The sequence below is a fragment of the Canis lupus genome, chromosome 10 (genome assembly GCF_048164855.1).
Source record: "Canis lupus baileyi chromosome 10, mCanLup2.hap1, whole genome shotgun sequence".
NCBI lineage: Eukaryota > Metazoa > Chordata > Mammalia > Carnivora > Canidae > Canis > Canis lupus.
Window position 1 is genome coordinate 66,811,413 of NC_132847.1, and position 13,449 is coordinate 66,824,861.

Here is a 13,449-nt window from a genome sequence, read left to right on the forward strand (position 1 = left end):
TTGATTTGTTCTGAGCAGGAACTCTTAGAATAACTTTGGAATTATCCCAGTGGGATGACAAATTTCTCCACCGAGGAGGAGCTGTCACCTGGTAATATCAAGCATGGAAAACATGGTTACAAAAAAAAAAAAAAAAAAAGTAAGAGGAAGGTCCCTGTAGGAAGACCATTTGGATTTGCCAAGTGTCTGAGCCCCTGCCACAGTGCCCTGGGCTAACCTCCTTTTGAGACGCCACTTTAGGCACAATTCAACTGTCACCTATATCTTCCAGATGATGGCATTCTCTCCTCTAAGGCTCAAAGGCCAGAGGTGCTTTCTGTTCTTTGCTGGTCTGTCAGGAAGCTCATGGAAACTCAGACTGCAGGTGGCTGTAGGCAGGAATGCTCCCTTTTAGAATCACATTCCTGTGGTAGACATTGATTGAGCATTGGCTGTGTACAAAGCACTCTTGTAGGCACTTGTGGGGGCCATAGACATACACAGTCATACGTAGTCATACAGAAAGGGCATGGTGATACCTTTTCTACTCTCATGGAGCAGTAGTTTCCAAATCATGTTCTGTTCTGTGGAAAGGCCCAGTTGAGGCAAGGAGGGGGTAGGAGAAGCAGGAGGGGCTCCCAGCTCCCAGTCCAGTCAGGCCTCAACCAAGGCAGATCTCTTTGATCAAGATACTAGAAAAGAAAATTCTACACCCGAAAAGGGAAATATGAAAACCTTTGGACTAGGAACAGTTTCATTTGCTCTTGGAAGGAGGCAGCCCAGGGCAGCCTAATATCCAAGGCTCCAGTAACAGGCAGACCTAAGTTGGGGTCACAGCTCTGCCTCTTACTAATGATGGGCCACAAGTTTCTGAACCTCCCGTACATCATCAGTCAAGTGTGGATTTATAGTAATAGCTACTACACAGATTGCAGAGAATTGAATGAAGCTTATAAACAACTTAGCACATTGCCTAGCTCATGCTAAATACCCAATAAATAGCTATTTTTACCACTACTACTGTTGGGACATTAAATAATTGTTTCTGAGGAATGACTCATTAAGATGCTGACTCAAGGATCTTGAAAGCTCCATCAGTCTCCTCAGAGTAATCTCCAATACAGACAATAGGCAAAAATGTGTTGATTATCCCCAGTCTGGGCATTTATAAAAGCTGTGGCTGATGCCATGTGGATACATACATGTACACACACACACACACACACACACACACTCAGGGGCTAATGGCGAACTCTAACTCAGCAAGAAAACTATCACAGAGCGCTGGATTTAGACACAAACAATGAGTAAACAGGGATCTGGATGGGAGGAATGTGCCACATAAACAATTTTCACAATCAGATATGAAAGCCCAGATGCTTCCTGCACGAAGGGCAAACCCAAAGAGAATCACAGGGTGAAACAAAGTCGATGCTCAGACTCTCCATCATTCAGGCCCAATTCCTGCAAAGCTGTGTGTCTTCTACCTATAGTTTTACATAGGTGAGCCCCAGAGTAAATAAGAAGAGTACATTACACGTGCACATGAGGGCACACATGCACACACACGCATGTGCACACACACACACACACAAACGCACCCCTGGGGTGAAGTGAAATTATGTATTTGACATATTTGGGGAAGTGAGTGAAAAGCCTAGAAAACACGATAGTGCATTTTCTTATCTAGAGAAAGCAAATAAGACAAGGTGCTTCTCAATCAGTTCTTTTTACTAAGTCTAGCCATTAATTTGAATTTGTTCTTTTGAGAATCATTTTTGGCAGAAGGCATTGCACCAAAGGGTCTGCCTTGAGGCTGCTGCCAGTTGAGAAACAGTTTACACATCCACTGAAATGTGTATTTCCTCAACCAGCATTTCTTGAGAACTTTCCCTGAGCCATGTTCCTTGCTAGATATAAATGAGCTAGATGCTAGAAGCCATGCTCACAGAAAGCTAAAGAAGAGGTGATCGGGGATCCCTGGGTGGCTCAGCGGTTTGGCGCCTGCCTTTGGCCCAGGGAGTGATCCTGGAGTCCCGGAATCGAGTCCCACGTCGGGCTCCCGACATGGAGCCTGCTTCTCCCTCTGCCTGTGTCTCTGCCTCTCTCTCTCTCTCTCTATGTCTATCATAAATAAAAATAAAAATAAATCTTTAAAGAAAAAGAAGAGGTGATCATTATCCTCAAGGGGTTTGCAAAAGGAAGTTGGGAAAGGAACCTCAAATCTATAAATAAGTGATTAAAATACAATAGGAGAAAATTGGTGATAGAAATATGTCCACAGGATAAGGCAGCAAAGAGGAAGGACACCTTCATGGGAAAGGTATCAGGGAAGGCTTCCAGAAAGAGATGATACCCAAGCAGATGCTTAATGAGCAGTAATTACCCAGGGGAAGGAAAAGAGGGAGAACAAGTGCCATTCGGGCAGATGGTGGTAGGAGCAAAGGCACTGAGGCAAGGAAGAGCACCCTGTGTGCAGGGATCTTCTAGAAAGTCATGTTCCTGGAGATACATGGGAGGCCGGGAATATGTAGGCTAAGGAACTTATAGCAGGGAGCCTGCGAGGGGCTGCCAGCAGGGGAATGCAAGTGTGGTGTGTCCACACACATTCTGGATTTGAGGGTGATAGGGCAGGGTAGATGCAAAGAGATTGATGGGAAGGTTGCTGTAAGCATTTAGGGGAAAGGAGGGTGCTCTCACAGGGCTGAGGAGGAGGAGATGAGAGATTTGTGGAACAAAGTGGCAGGATTTAGTGGCTCATATACATGCGTGGTGTTAGCAGAGAGGGGCAAGTCAGAGGCCAGGATAACATCCAGGTTTCTATCTTAAGTAGAATGGACTGGTGGTGGTACCAGGAATGGAGGTAAAGAATGCCAGAGGGAGCAGCAGCTTTTTGGAGAGAGAGGAGTTGGTCCTGCATATGTTGGGTTGGGGTAGCTGTGGACTATCCACATGGAGACACAGGACATGCAACCGTATACAGAGGCTGGGGTCTAGGAGAGAGGCTCGAGGGTGTTGCGGAGGTAGATGTCAGCACGTCGTGGGAATTAAATCGTGAGACTTGACGTGATTAGCCAAGGATAAAATGTGTAGCGAGGACAGTGAGCCCAATGAACATTTAATAAAGGAGAGTAGAAGAGGAACCCATATGGGGAATCTGGTGCCATGGCCTCTGAAGGGGAAGAGGAGTGGTCCACCGTGTTTTAAAAAATGGAGAAGTCAATAGATTCACCCTGAAGAGTATCCATTAGACTCAGCATTTAGGATGTCAGGGACCTGAACGAGACCAGATGCAACAGAGTGACATGGGCAGAAGGGGAAGTAAGTTGGAGGGTGGCTGGGATATGAGGATGTTGAAGCAGCCAGAGGGGAGCGCTGCTGGGGGAGTCTGGGAGAGAGATTCGGTAGTAACTCAAACAGGATGCAGGGTCGTAAGAAGTTCACCTATTTTTAATGTGAGAGAATTTATTTCTGCTTAGGGACTAGAGGAAAAGGAGGCATCTGGGGAGAGGTGGAAGCTCTCGGGGGAGGGGATAATTGATGGAGTGCCATCCCAGAGGAATGTGCGGGGTCAGGTGCACAAGTAGAGCCACTGGCTTTGAGCAGGAGAGTCTCTGAGTCAGAGTCGGGAGGTGAGAAGGCTGGATGAGACTTTTTGTCTTCCTACAAAAAGGGACATTTCTTGGGCAGGAAAGGGTTTACGCCACTGAGAAGTGTGTTGCTTTGAAAAGAGATTCATCTCGCTGTCATGTAATCAAAACTCTTTATGTCTGATGAAACAGGCTCAAACAAGAATCACACCCAAGAAATCAACGCTCAGCACAAGGTTGGAAATGATTTCCTGTAGCAGAAATCAACTTGCACAAATTCTTTTTTGTTGTTGTTTTTTTTTTTTTTTGCTTGCACAGATTCTGATGGTGTGAGCCACATGATTCCAGATGGAATCAACACACAAGAGAAGGAGAGATAGGCTGGCCTCTGTGGGTGAAGGAAAACTTAGGGAGGGAGAAATTTGCATTTATACATATATTTTTAAAGATTTTATGTATCTATTCATGAGAGACACAGGCTGAGGGAGAAGCAGGCTCACTTCGGGGAACCCGATGTGGGACTCGATCCCAGGACTCCGGGATCACGCCCTGAACCAAGGGCACCACTGAACCACTCAGGCGTCCCAAAGTTGCATTCATATTTATTTGCAATTAGATTTGGTTTAGTTGCACCAATATCAGTAATGAAAAGTGTTCATAGGTCCCAGCTGTATACTTAGATTAAGATATAATTAGTCAGGGGATCCCTGGGTGGCTCAGTGGTTTAGCGCCTGCCTTTGGCCCAGGGCGTGATCCTGGAGTTCCGGGGTTGAGTCCCGCATCGGGATCCCTGCAGGGAGCCTGCTTCTCCCTCTGCCTGTGTCTCTGCCTCTCTCTCTCTGTGTCTCTCATGAATAAATAAATAATTTCTTTTATAAAAGATATAATAGGTCAATCTAATATTAATTTGTTTTCTCAATGAGTATACAAATTAGTATATTTGGAGAAGGGAAGTAGCAAAACCAGGTGGGGTAGGGTAACCTTTTAACATTCATATCAGGTGGTGTATACCGAGTACCTAACAGGGCTAGAAATGCTACGGAGAGGAGTGAACACATCTGGTTGAAGTGACTTAAGGAAAACATTACTAAAAAGATAGGATTTGGGTTGGGTTTTGACTGTTAGTGTGTGTTAGATGGGGTTGAGAGTAGGGAGTCATCCTTGGCTTTTTCACAGGGCAGCGTACTCTCTGTTCTTGGAACACAGGGGAGGGCAGAAGGCCGGGGAGGGGTTCGAGCAAAGCAGAGAGGGTGTGAACTTCCAGCCTAAGAAGCTTGGGTCCGGGAAGGAGGTGATGAAGAGCCACCAGGAGCTTTTTTTTCAAGGATAAGGGAAAGGATATGGGACCATTCTCCTCTCTGCCATAAAACTGTCTTAGTGATGACATGGAAAAAAAAAAAATGAAATGGGCTTGAGTTTCCACTGACACCTTGCAGTCAAGGAAGGTCCTGTTCTGTTCTAAGGAGAGGTGGAAATCCTTTGTTTATTTAAGGGCTGTTAACCTTTTTTCACAGTAACATACCAAACGATCTGGGGTGATTCCAGATATGCTCATCTAAGTAAGAGGAAGCTGTTTCCTTACAAATTGAGTCACAAATGAAAAATATTTGGGGAGTGCCATAGAAACAAATGCAGTGTCTTCCTGAAATATGGAAAAGGAATTTTGTAGCTTCTAGTTGTGTGAAAACAAACAGTGTTCTTCCCAATGCTCTACCTAGGATATAGAAGCAGGGAGGGATTGAGGGATTGAGAGGGACAGGGTAGAGAGAGAAGGGGAGGGTGAGGGAAGAGAGAGAGAGAGAGAGAGAGAGAGAGAGGCTAAATTTTATAAGGATGGAGGAGGGGTCAGATGATCAGGCCTCAGGCGGAACTAAGGACCCTGGAAGCAGGAACTAACGGGCCACTCCAGAATTGCTGTGGGTGTGACTCACCCTTGATGAGTCTCCATTCTGGGGTCATTCCTCTCAAGATGCAGTCTGGGCAAGAGTTCAGGCAACCTTACTTATATTTCTATTCTGTGGCTAGGGAAGTGGGGCCCTCTCATCAGTGAGTGGTTTCACCAAATCCACAAGGAACTCCAGAGGAATTGTGGAGGAGTTGGATATTGTTCCCAAAGGGAAAGTGGTGGGGATCCAGGGCAGGCACAATTCACAGCTGCTGGCCCCCTTAGCCTCTCACTACACTCACTTCTGAACTCACCACACTCACTTCTGAACTGGATGTGGATGTGTCTTTTGCTCCCACCGTGTAACTGCAACTGCATTGTCATTAACTAGCGCCATATTGTTGTTGTTGTTTTTTTAAAGATTTTATCTATTTATTCATGAGAGACACAGAGAGAGAGGCAGAGACATAGGCAGAGGGAGAAGCAGGCTCCCTACGGGGAGCCCAATGTGGGACTCATCCCAGGTCCCCAGGTTCACACCCTGAGCCAAAGGCAGACACTCAACTGCTGAGCCACCCAGGTGCCACATCAGCACCATACTGTTAAGTCTTATGTGTCCAGGCGACTAGCTCAGCTGGAAGGGTGTCTCAAGTGTACACACACAGCACTGACTTGCCTCTTTCTCCTGTTAATTCAGCTGCCAAAGGCTCTGGGACTCAGACTGACACAAACATCACAGTCCTAGCACACCAAAGAGATGCTAAGACATGGGTGATTAGCATTGAGCAAAAAACGCAGGAACTTCCTGCTGAGACTTTGGATGGGGCAGAGATTTGAGGTAGGGGGTTGGTCAAGCACAGCTTCAGCCAAGTCCCATTTACAAGAGTTGGTTGGCAATCATGAATTCCAAACTTTGTGATTACTGCTGAGTCATTAATGAGGCTCTGGGCTGTGATTGCCTCTGGCCCCACATCCTCAGCACACTTAGAAGAGCATTTCATTCAAATTCAACCATATGTGCTAAGTGTCGTGTAATAAGTAGGATTACCTGTGGATGCAGGTGAAGAGACCCACAAAAACAGTGACTTAAACAAGATGTTTACTTCTCCCTCCAGTAAAAATCCACAGGTAGGTGTCCAGAGCTGTCTGGAGGCCAGTGAATTCCTCAGAGACCCAGGGCTTCTTTCAGTTGATCCCTTTCCTATCCTCAGAATTCAAGATGGTAGTTAGAGCTCCACCTGCGCACATGTGTACTTCAGGCCAAATGATGAAGAACGAGGTAAAGAAGGTTCTAGAATCTGTTCTACAGGGCTTTCGCTTACACCTCTTTGGCCAGACTGTGCTGTACACGGCTACAAACGAGGCTGAAGAATGTGGTCATTATACTGTGTGGCCACGTGCCTAGCTGGACGTTAGGGATCACATTGCTGTGCGAGAAAGGAGGATGGAAACCGGTAAACAACTCACAGTCTCGATTACATGTTTCCTTGTGCTGGGTATACAAAGATGTGGGCAGCTCTCCTCCCCTCTGAACACAAACATTCTTCTTGAGGTTCTTGTTTTGGCGGGTTGGCCAGACAGGAGCCCCACTTGACTGCTCAGCCAGTTCCAGAGAAGAGACCAGGTCTAAATTCAGCAGCTCGGCCATCTGCCAGCATCTCCTGTGATTCTGAGAGAACTTACTGAGACTCAGACGCATGGCACCCGAGCACCCATGTTTGGCCTTTCACGGTGTGTGTGTGCGACCCTAGCTCCGGTTTCTCAGTGGAGAGGAAAATTGTAGAGGTTCACTCCTCCACACTGGCTCAAGCTTGTTCAGAAATACACTTGTGATCATTACTGCTCTTCTTGCCTCAGTTGACTCAGTGCTCGGTTCCTCCGTGGGGAAGCCCAGAAGTCCCCCTTCTTCTTCCTACCTTACTGGTCTACTCTCCCCACAACCACCCTCCTCACTCCTGGGCCCCAATTCAAATCATCACTGCCCCCCCCCCGTCACTGGGTGGCAAGTTCCATTTGCCTTGGTCCTTCCATTTCTCAGAATGGAGCCCCTACGAGTCATGGTGTTTGCTGAACTTGACGTCTACACTTCCAAATGAGAGAGCTCAGACAGAGAAAGCTACAGGGAAATAGATGTCGCCTAAATCTAACCAATCTGATCCAAAGGTCAGCACTGCTGGAAGAGGGAATGGGCTGCCTTTAGAGGTGGTGAGCTCTCCATGCATGGAGGATTTCAGACCGAGGTAGGATGACTGTTGAGGAGAGTACAACTCAGGGGCTTCATGTTTCTGAGAAGCAATTAGATTAGCTTCCACTCCTAGCCCTGACCTTCTGTGGGCATGAAAAATACATTAGGTTGCATTATGCATTCTTCAGGAAATGAGGGCATAAAAGGGAAGTGGTCATAGGGAGGTAGTCAGTCGAAAGCAGTGGCAAAGAAGGCCAGTTCTCCAGCCAGACCACCGGGGTCCAGATCCTGGCCCCATGTTATCTTTTTTGACCCTGGGCAAGTCAGTGACCTTTCTGTACCTCATTTCCTTCATCTGCAGAGTGGAATTAAGGAATTCCTATTTCTTAGGCTATCGGGAAGCCTAAGTATCGTAATGCTTGCAAAACACTTGGAAAGAGTGTCTGGCACACGGTAAGCAGTCAAAACCCCTAATCCTTACCATTGTTGTTGAATATAAGCAAAATATACATAACAAAAACAATATTGGAATTACTGGTATTCTAATTATTACCACCCCAGTGATGGAGAAAGAAAAACAAAGCACGCCTCGGTTTACAGGCAAAGCCCTCTCGAAGCAGTCCGACTCCTGGAGACCCAGTTCGTATTAGTCTGTAGTCTGTTAGATTCAACCGAGAGGCGCCTGCACAAAGGAGACATTTATTGGCTCCTTAAGTAAGAGGGTTCAAGGCGAAGCAGAGGGTCATGGGAAACAGCAGCTAGAGAACCAATGGCCCAGGCTCCCTCTCAGGCAGCCTCTGCAGTTTGTTTGAGCCTTGCTTTCTCCCACTGCAGAGGACGGAAGGTAGGTTCTCTGCAGAGCCCCTCAGGCCAGGTGTTTATCTCTGGGCCAGACAAGGCACAGCAAAACACAAGCAGGGAGTGAGCCACAGGGATGAGGGATAGCAATGCTGGGGACCTCTCTGGGGCCATCGTGCTGAGCCGTGTCCACTGGAGAGTAGAGCTTGCCATACCCGAAAAGGCCACACAAGGCCACATGCCCCTGGGTGAGAGCAAGGACATGCGATATTCCGGGCCATGGCCTGTGCTGCCTTGGCCTGGCTCGTTTTCTCCTCTTTTCTACCTGGTGAATGCATCATTCAAGGCCCAGCTCACATATCACCTTCTCAGTTAGGTTTTTCTCACCACCTGTGAGAGGTCAGCTGTGACCTCAGCGGGGGCTTAAAGTCATACAAATCTGGAGCTGACAGTCCAGATGCTTTGTGAGTTGTATTGTAAAGTATGTGTTTACCAGGCTGGTTTGGTCACTTGGCCAAGAGCTCTCAGGAGTGGACACTGTGCTGACTTTGCACTCTGGCCCCAATGGGTCAGCGCAGTGCCTGATAGAATGAAGGCGTGTGCGGAAAGGTGGATGGATGAATGCATAAATGGATTTTGAAATGATAGTGATCGATAGGCTTTGCAGAGCCATGGGTCGTTCATATTTTCCTGCGAGGGAGGTCCATTGGGGTTAGGTAGATTTTTCTAGACCATCTGGCCATGATGGCAACTATATTGCCAGGAAATTAAGCCAGCACAGCTGCAGGGTGTCACCTCTGCTTACCGCCTATTACAGTTTGCTTTTTGCTCGGAAGAAACCGAGCAAGCCGGTCAGGGGCTGTTGTGTGCACCTGTCCCAGCCTAAAAGAGCCTCGATTAACCTTGCGTATAAATTACACTTCCTGCCCATTCTTTATTTTTAGCTCTGCAATGTCTGCTTGGCGCCTCCAGGGAAGACTGCATTAGATTTCAGTCATGAAACTACAAAACAGTGACATCTCCAGCCTGGCCGAGATGACTCTTATTAACCCCATAAAAGTCCCCATTTCTAGGGACGCTCCCCAGCCCCAGGACTTAGGTTTTCCACAGAACCATAGTGGCCTGGGGGCCGTTCAGCACCCTCAAGACCTGGCCGCAGCCCATGTGTGCATTTGTAGAGAAATCTGCTCCGATCTGACCTACCTCGACTTACATAAACTGTCACTTTCCTGCATTCATCCCCTTTGAGTGAAACTCATTTGTTGTTATTGCAAAAAGTTTAGTTTTGTTGCCCTCTCTCTCTCTCTCTCTTTCTCCCATGTCTCAGTTACACAGTATCATGACCCAAATCTTTAGTGCTTGAACTATATAGCTGAGAGCCCTGAAACCCATAGGGCCAGGGGCAGGCTGTGGAGATAGTTGGCCAGCCAATGGGCATCAGTCCACAGAGAGTTCTTAACCACTGGGGCTGCCTCACTGGGAGACGTGAACTACTTAGAGTCAGCCTCCACCCCCCCCCCCCTTTATCAGTCAGCCGTTCTTAACTTGGTTTTGTTTATCATAGAATCTCCTGCAGTGCCTAGCTCTGAGTCCAGCCTCACAAGCCCCATAAATGTTGGTTGAGTTGAATGTAAATCGACGTTGGAGTGTGCCTATTTAACCCTTTAGGGACACAGGAGAAGCTGGCTCCTTTCCCATGCCAAGCCTGTGAAATGCTGCTTTCTCAGCACTAGGTTGGGGTGGGGGGGATTATTTTAAAAGCCATTTATTGGTTTTATTCTGGTTAGACAAAGAATACATGAATTTTTTTAGATTTTATTTATTTATTCACGAGAAACACCGAGAGAGGCAGACATAGGCAGAGACAGAAGCAGGCTCCCTGTGGGGAGCCTGATGTGGGACTCGATCTCAGGATCCTGGAATCACGCCCTGAGCCGAAGGTAGATGCTCAACCACCGTGCCACCCAGGTGCCTGTGAATTTCTTTTTTTTCTTTTTTAATTTTTATTTTTATTTTTTTATTTTTTATTTTTATTTTTATTTTTTTTTGAATTTCTTAAAAATCGGGAAAATACTGAAAATTATGAAGAACAAAATTAAAATTACCCAACATCCATTACACAGAGACAACTACCACTGATGTTTTCCTATCTTCTCAATCTTAGTCCTCATGAGGGAGGGCCCTGTATCCCTCCAGATTTTTCTGAGGATTAGGGAAGGGGGGCAGGGGTAGACTGTACTTTTTCTAATCCTATAGCTTCAGGCATTATTGGGATACACACATACACACATATTACAAATTTATATGTATTGAGATATGTTTTATTAGGGTATATGTGTATATTCCCATGTATTTATCATGTAATACATATGTATATAATATATATCCATATGATATATAAATATTTGAGCTGAATGAATTGGCTATTGCCATAATAGAACTATGTGATTACTCTCAAACTCAGTGGTTTGAAACGATTGTCACTTATTATTGCTCACACTTCCACGACTCTGCTGGGTATTTGCTGATCTAGGCTGGGCTCCGCTAAGCAACTCTAATTTCATGTATAGGTCCCACTGGGCAAGGCTTATGACTTTGGGTTGGGCTCTAGTCTACTCCCCATGTGTTTTTTTCTGGGGCCAAGGCTGAAGGGATAGCCATTGAACAGAGAAGCTCTTCTCTTGGTGCTGCCAAGGCACGCAAGAACAGACCCAACTGGGCAAGCACATTCCAAGCCTCTCCTGTGTTGTGTCTGCTAACATCTTGTTGGCTAAAGCAGGTGACATGGCTGAGCCCATAGTCCAGGGGCAGGGGAGTACCCACCATGAGACCACAGCAAATCATGTGGCCAAGACCAACATCAATGGGTCGCATGAAGGTGAAGAGGGGAAGGAGGGAATATGTTTGAGAGTAACAGACCCACATCCTCCATGTTTGCTGAGCAACTCTGTCCTCTGAGATTCAATCTTCTCAGAACCCACCTGGCAAGTACTCTCACCCAATCTTCCCAGGAAGCCTCCTCCTGTGCTCCTCTAACCACTGAACTAGTTCAGTTTCTGGATCATTGGACTGCCCCATGTGTATTGTTCCCATTCCACATTCATATCCCTTTCCTTGATTTCCCCCAGAATAATTTACACAGAGGTAGGTAGGTTCCATTTACTGCACATATGGAACAGCAAAGGTGTTTTATATCTTTCTGTTTACATATCTATGTCACTTGGCTCCCTTTCCTGTAGCTTCTGCTTGCATCTCAGCCTGCACACAGCCTCTCACATCCAGGCCTGCTGCAGAACTCAGCCTGGCCTCAGAAATCCTGAAGGTCTCATTCGCCTGAGCCACATCTTTTTGCAACTTGGTTTAGTTTCTTTGATTCTTTCACCATACGTATATTGAGCACTTGTGCCTTCCCACCCCATGATGAATTTATCATCTAGTAGGGGAAATGAATGATTTATATGTGCTATGATATGGGGTTTAGGGTTGCAGACTTCAGCACTATTGATATTTGGGGCCAGATCATTCCTTGTGGTGGGGGCTGTCCTGGGCATTGTGGATGTTCAGCAGCATCGCTGACCACTACCCAATAGATGCCAGTAGTACCACCTCCACTCTCCTTGAGTTATGAGACCACCAGATTATCTGCAGACATTGCCAAATATCTCCTGGGGGACAAATCTCAACTGCAGTTGAGAACCACTGCTCTAACCTATAGTAGACTTGATGAGACCACTGATAAACCAAAATAATGTGCTAATAAATGTTCAGAGGAGGGCAGTGTTATTTCCTGCCTGGTGGTGATCTGGGAAAGCCTCATGGGGTGGCTGGTGTCTGAGCTGAGACTTCAAGAATGGTTAGGGTTTTGAGATGGGTTTCTCAGAGGAGGGGAAAACATGGAGCACAAATGAGCAAATGAGGAGTAGCTTTTGTTGTCAAGAGTGGAGGCCATGTAGGTACTGGGAGGCTAGCTACCATAGGGCCATCTAAGTCATTATAAGGACTTCCACTTTTACTGTGAGTGATAGAGTAAATATATTTGTGTTCATTTGGAGGGAAGATGATTGTCCATAATTTGTCTTCACAACCCAAATTGCTGCAAAGTCTCATCCATCCAGAGGCCATTTTTCTTATGTCCAGGAAGGAAACCTCTGAGGCGCACAGTGCGTCTCTAAATAAACCCATGCCTGTAGCTTGGTGTCCCTTACCCCTCTGAGGATCTCAACTGGACTCTTTATCTTGGGTCTTAGTTGAATAGACTTGGTTAGCCAGCTCCCACCAGCAGGTTAGAGGATGGAAAGGGGGCACAATGGGCACAGACTCTGCAGCAAAGCTTCCAGTTTGACAGAGGGGAAAGAAACCAAAAGCAAAATTGAATGAGCAAACAAATACATTCAGGCTAAATAGTTCTTTTTAAAAATTTTTCATTTATTTATTTGATACACAGAGAGAGCACCAGCAGAGGGAGCGACAGGCAGAGGGAGAGGGAGAAGCAGGCCCTCCTTTGAGCAGAGAGCCTGACGTTGGGCTTGATCCCAAAACTCTGAGATCATGACCTCAGCCGAAGGCAGATGCTTAACTGACTGAGCCACCCAGTGCCCCTAGGCCAAATAATTCTTTAGGCAGGGGAATATCCACCCCTTCATAACCCTAAGGACATTGCTGCATGACAGTGCCACCTTAGAATGCCAGCATATGCAATGTTTAGCAAGGCAGGAAATATTCGAGATACTATAGAACCCATATGATAAGAGTTACACACCATGGTCAGGAGTCCTAGACTTCTGGCTTGAGTCCTTGGTTCAAGGCTTTGTAGCAATCAACTAGCCCCTTAACTTAGCCAAGCCTTTCTGGTCTCATCCAGAAAATGGGGATTCCCTACCAAAAGGTCATTGGGAATGTTAAATAAAATACACGATGTGAATTCTTAGCTCCGTTGTTGGCACAGATTTAGTGCTCAATAAAAATTAATAGTTCATACTATCATTTCATTGAAAGAATAAGCTACTGAGACT

At 46.3% G+C, this 13,449-nt stretch overlaps 1 protein-coding gene across 9 annotated transcripts in view; it reads left to right on the forward strand.

The window, feature by feature from the left end:
• The window catches only part of PALM2AKAP2 (PALM2 and AKAP2 fusion), a 469,130-nt gene that overhangs the window by 246,796 nt on the left and 208,885 nt on the right, over window positions 1-13,449 (forward strand). The gene's annotated exons all lie outside the window — the stretch shown is intronic.